We start from the raw sequence: 6,121 nt of genomic DNA on the forward strand, positions 1-6,121 counted from the left end.
TGAAGCCAGGATAGTACATCTATGAATTATCCACATATTGGTCAATAAATTGTAGAAAAATTGAGGTTTGCAATCACAGTTCCTCTCCAGGATTCACAAAGTCTGTCACCCATGTTTTTGCCTTTTCCAACATTTAAGAAAATCTGAGTATTTGCCTTTCTGAGTCTGATACTTTAATGTTGTCACAGGCATACTCAAAAACTACCGTTCACATTTTTGCTAATTGGAAAAATGTGTATTATGGTAAAAATGAGTAGTTTGTAGCCAGGTGTGGTGGCACGTGCCTATAGTCCCAGCTACTCGGGAGGCTGAGGCAGGAGAATCGCTGGAACCCAGGAGGCAGAGGTTGCAGTAAGCCAAGATTGCACCACTGCACTCCAGCCTGGGGGACAGAGCAAGACGCCATCTCAAAAGAAAAAAAGAGTAATTTGAAGAGCAATATAGACATCTTATAATTCTAAATTGTTTAATAAGATTTTCAATTCTGATTACTTCCATATATACTGCCATGAATATGTCAACCAAGTTATTTATTTTCTCTCATGAATGTGGCATGCTCAATTGAAAATACTGAAACTATCTCTCTTTTCCAATACTGTATTAAAAGCAGGCTTAATGCATACTAAAATCTTGACAAATTAAATATGATGTCTGAAACTTGCTTCAAAACAATTTAGTGGGGAGGTAACTTTTATGGAATAATATTGCCCATGTATAATGTATAGCTAATTTTTGAAATAGATTGATACATGGTAGTTCATCATACTATTTATCTCTTTTGCGTATGTTTCAAAACATAAAATGAACTTATTACTTTAAGAAGTTATCATTTTAGCAAAACTTTATGAAATCTTTAGTGTTTCATGTCATAGAAGAAAAAGTCTGTCCATAAATAATTTCTAATAATTTTTTTTTTTTGAGTCAGAGTCTCGCTCTGTTGCTCAGGCTGCAGTGCAGTGGCATGATCTCAGCTCACTGCAACCTCCACCTCCCGGATTCAAGCGATTCTCCTGCCTCAGCCTCCCGAGTAGCTGGGACTACAGGCACGAGCCACCATGTCCAGCTAATTTTTTGTATTTTTAGTAGACACGGGGTTTCACCGTGTTAGCCAGGATGGTCTCCATCTCCTGACCTTGTGATCTGCCCACCTCAGCCTCCCAAAGTGCTAGGATTACAGGCGTGAGCCACCATACCCAGCCTCTAATAATTTTTAAGGCTAGCTCCATCATTGGACTCTAGATCTTTTCACTCTTTATATTTCACAAGACCCATAGCCAATTAGTGAAAGCCAAACATGTTTGTGAAAAAGGTTAGCTACAAATGCACCATGAAATACTATGCAGCCATAAAAAAGAACAAAATCATGCCCTCTGCAGCAACACGGATAGAGCTGGAGACCACTGTCCTAAGTGACTTAACATGAGAAAAGAAAACCAAATACTGTGTGTTCTCTCTTATAAGTGGGAATTAAACACTGAATACGTGATCGTAAAAGTCACAAACAACAGGCACTAGGGATCACTAGACCGAGGGGAGCATGGGCTGAAAAACCACCTGTTGTGTACTATGCTTATGGCCTGTGTGATGGGATAGTTGGGACCCCAAGCATCAGCATCAAACAATTTATCCATGTAACAAATCTACACATGTACCCTCTACTATATAATAAAAGTTGAATTTTTTTTTTTAAAAAAAAGGTTACCATCCAGCAGAAACTGCAAACAGAATTTTATTAATGATTTAATTTTTGCTATGCCAGCCATTTACAGTTTTCTCTTCTACTATTTCAGAAATGCCAATTCCACAATGGATATCGGATTGTACCCTTACAGAGAATTCTATTAAACTTCCCCCTAAATAATACCACCACTTTCTAAGTGTTTAAGTAACATTCACATGTGATTCCCAAAGAAGTTGTTTATCCTTTAAAACTAGTCTGGGCTGTGGTCAGGTATGACAGTGAAAGAGGCCAGGTGCAGTGGCACACGCCTGTAATCCCAGCACTTTGGGAGGCCGAGGCGGGTGGATCATCTGAGGTCAGGAGTTTGAGATCAGCATGGCCAACATGGTGAAACCCGGTCTCTAAAAATACAAAAAAAATTAGCCGGGCATGGTGGTTGAGTGCCTGTAGTCCCAGCTACTCAGGAAGCTGAGGCAGGAAAATCGCTTGAACTTGGGAGGTGGAGTTTGCAGTGAGCCAAGATCGCTGCACTCCAGCCTGGGTGACAGAGTGAGACTCCGTTTCAAGAAAAAAAAAAGAAAGTGAAAGAAATGACAGAATCTCAAGTCCCTTCATCTTACTTATCTTTAAAACATTCCTGCAGGTAAATGAAGACATTAATGACCTTAATACCAATCTTTTAGGAGTTCTTAAAATACCTACGAAGCACCAATGGCAAACATTTTTAAAGTCTGTTTAGAATACTATATCCTTTAGACCAGTCACCAAAATTTATTTACAAACACATTTGTACAGTACTGCTGATTACACTTCCATGGTTGTTTGACCTGAACAACCGAGTGATTAGCCATAACGCTATGGTCTGCATGTTTGTGTTCTTCAAAATTCTTGTTGAAATCCTAGTTTCCAAGGTCATATTAGGAGGTGGGGCCTTTGGGAGATGACTGTATTATGAGGGCAGACCCTTAATGAATGGGATAAATTCCCTTATAAGAGGCCAGAGAGAGACCGCTTCATCCTTGCACCATGTAAGGAGACAGCTAGAGGGTGCCATCTATTAACAAGAAAGCAGGCTATCACCAAACACTGAATCATCAAACATCTTGATCTATGACTTCCCAGCCTCCAGAACTGCAAGAAATGAATTTCTGTTGTTTATAAGCCACTCAGTCTGAGGTATTTTGTTATACCAGGCCCAAATGGACCAAAGACACATAGAGAGTATTTTTAATGCAGCTCAAAGGAATGTGGAGAAAGAAGGAAAAGAGCATTTGTTGAGGGCTTACCATGGCCAGGAACAGTTCTCAATACTTTACAGACACCTAATTTATTACTATCAACAAATTTATGAGGTGGATATTATTCCTACTTTACAGATGAGAAACGCTCAGAAAAATTAATTTGCCAAAAACAAGGGGTGGGGCTGAGATTCAAACTCAAATCAGTCTGCCTTCAAAGCCATCAGATTACTTCTCCCACAAAGACAACCTTCCAAATCACATTAAAACTTGACTCTTTGATTGATTAAAAATATTAATTTTTTAGTGGATATCATTCTTCAAGTGGCATAAATCATCTGCAACCAACAAACTTTGAGGAAAAGTCATAGTTAACAGAAATAACAGAATGGACAGAGCACCAGTATAGGCCAGAGTGGGACATTGGTCAGACTACCAACCTTAGGTCAGAAAACTTAATCCCAGATTTACCACTCACCAGCTGGTGATCTAAGGCAAGTAATAACCTTTTGAGCCCCCGTTTCTCCATTCATAAAATAAGCATTACTCCTAGCCCAGTCCATCCTTCTACCAGATTATTTATGAAGATGAAAAGTTAATGATGAAATTAATCCATAAACTAAGACAAACTATAATTCATATAAGGAATTAGTATCTGTTCGTTAAAATGACTATTAGTGAACAGCTATTTTCATGGAAAATAACTTGTCACAACTAGAATAAGAGATGCAGTCCACCAGCAACAGGAAGCTGCTCACAAACAGGCGGCCTCATCTCAGCTGGGGCCCCCTTAACAGCAGCAGGTGTTGCTTAGAGGACCAGTTTTGTGCCTGCTTTCTAACAATCCCGTTCCTCCCCGGTGCGGTTCCCATGAACGCGACTGGAAAACGGTGTAGAGGGAAGGCGCAAAGGAAGTGCTGGGAAAAGAGCAGCAACAGAGGCACGAGGCTGCGTCCCACTACTCCCAGGTGCGAGGGGATCTTCACCCCTCCAGGCCTCAGCGCACGCATCTGGAAGACGGAGAGGCTATTCCTGCCCTGTTGCCTGGGCAGAGCTAAGATCAGAGTACAGGGAAAGCATGGTAAACCCCGCTGAGAATGAGAGATGACGATGACGATCACCTGTCAAACGAAGGGAGGCTCCTCCAGGAGCCCCTCGCATTTAGACATTCCAGAAGCCTCGTCACCCGCGGCCGGGGCTGCCCCCAAGTGAGGTGACGCGGCAGCCCCCCACTCACCCCTCAGACCGCTTAGTGTGCGGGGTCTCACGTCCCTCACACCCCAGATGAGCCCACGGGGCAGGCCCGGACGCGGCTCACCCGCGCCCCCGTCCCGAGGCCTCCGAGGCCGACCTCTGAGCCCTCCCCAGGCGACCGCGGCTCCCCTCCCCCAGCAACGATCCCTGCCCCGCTCAACTCGCACTCCCAGGTGAGGGGAGGGGGTGAAAGGGCGTGCCCCGCCGCCATTTTGTCCCCTGGTCCCCGCAAGGCATTCAGACGGCCCGCGCCCCAACTCGGACCCGCCCGGGTCTGCGCTACGCACGCCCCTCGCGGACACTCACCCCCGGCCGCCCTGCGCAGCTCGGCGCGGCTCAGAGCGTCCCGCCGGGAAAGGGGCGTGGCGGGGCGGGGCGGGGAGGCCTCGGAGAGGCGGGGTGGCTTCCCGGCGCACCACGTGATCTCAGCCGCTGCCGCGCCGCTCCCGGCTGCAAGATCTGTGTCGTCCGCGCGCAGGCGCACGCCAGTTCGCGCCGTTGGGGCGCCCAGGCTGGAGGTCTGAGAGTTGATTTGGTTCGATGTCCCGGCGCGGCTTTTCCGAAGATGTTTCTTTTCCTAGGTTAAGCTTACACCCGCCGCTTTTGGCTACACAGGTCCTTCTCGTACTCAATCTCTTCCCTCCTCCTGCCTTATCACCACAGTCAATCCACAGATTAAGGACTTAGAGAGGCGCCTCACAGAAATCTGTACTGGTGAAAGCACTTGACAGGAGCACGCTGGGCTGCGCTGAACACAACTAGGCCTCCGAGAAGCTTTATCAGGGCCCTTCTGTGTGCCAGGCTTGGAAGGTCGAAGTACAGAGACCTAACAAATACGTTTCATCTACTTCAAAGACAAACACATGATGAATTAAATACTTTAACGTTTAAATCAGTCTGAACAAAATAGAAAAAAGATTCAATGCAGACCGTAATTATCAAACGAATATTCCCCGTCCCTTTTCATCCAGCTGGGAAACAGCTCTTTACCCTTCCCTCTCCCTCCCCACCCGCAGTAGACGGGAAGTCCTGGACTCACAAGCGCTGTGGGGGCAGGAACCATATGGCTGACTATGTTCTGGCTCCCCTTCTCTCTTGCCTTCTTAGAGAACTCGCTTTTTCATTTATTCAGCAAATGTTTATTGACCACATACTATATATCAGATGCTATTTTAGATGCTTGGAGTTAATACGTGAGCAAAATAAACAGAAATCTCTAAAAAACCTCCGACTTCTTGGAGCAGAGTGAAACCAGGCAAGTGTTACATCAAGTTTAGCCAAAAGCTGTGTCCTTACATATTTTAAGTTCAGCCTGAAGGTTTCTCCGTAAATAGTAAACTATAACCTAAATGGAGGTGTAAATACACTGCAACCTACTCGCGCCAATCACCAAGTTTTGGCCAAAGACGGCCAACTGTTCAAACCGTGTTCAAATAAGGTAAACGTCTAGCTATAACCATTCCGGCTGTTTCCCTACCTCACTTTTCTTTCTTTCTCTATAAACCTTTTTCCACCATGTGGCTCTGCGGGAGTCTGTGTGAACCTACTCTGGCTCAGGAGGCTGCCTGATTCGGGAATAGTTCTTTGCTTAAACTCTGTTTACTTTGGCTAATGTTTTACTTTTAACACAAGAAATAGTAAACACAATAAATAAGTAAATTCTATAACGTAATAAGCACTACAGTAAACAAAATGAGTAGGATAAGGGGGATAGAGTAGGGAGCATACTACAATTCCATAAAAGGTGGTCAGGGCCTCATTTCTTAATTATCCCTGCTTCCTTTCATACTCATAAGCATGTAAACAACCTGAAGTCTCTCCCATCTTGAAATCTCCCGCCGAACCTACCAGACTCCACTTCAACCTCTGCTTTCTTTCCTATAATACATTTCTCCAATTATCTAAACAAGAGTGCCTCCAATTACTCAACCACTACTCAAGTCTGGAC

At 44.6% G+C, this 6,121-nt stretch overlaps 1 protein-coding gene across 7 annotated transcripts in view; it reads right to left on the bottom strand.

Annotated features, from left to right (window-relative positions):
* The window catches only part of SCAPER (S-phase cyclin A associated protein in the ER), a 562,100-nt gene extending 557,462 nt beyond the window's left edge, over positions 1 to 4,638 (bottom strand). For 6 of the 7 annotated variants that reach the window (XM_030814840.1, XM_030814838.1, XM_030814836.1 and 3 more), the window contains exon 1: positions 4,480 to 4,638. The gene's annotated coding sequence lies outside the window, so the exon portion shown is untranslated. The remainder of the gene's footprint in view (positions 1 to 4,479) is intronic. The other variant, XM_030814842.1, reaches the window with a different exon arrangement.
* Positions 4,639 to 6,121: the final 1,483 nt, after the last annotated feature.

The sequence above is a fragment of the Nomascus leucogenys genome, chromosome 6 (assembly GCF_006542625.1).
Source record: "Nomascus leucogenys isolate Asia chromosome 6, Asia_NLE_v1, whole genome shotgun sequence".
NCBI classification, from domain to species: Eukaryota; Metazoa; Chordata; class Mammalia; order Primates; family Hylobatidae; genus Nomascus; species Nomascus leucogenys.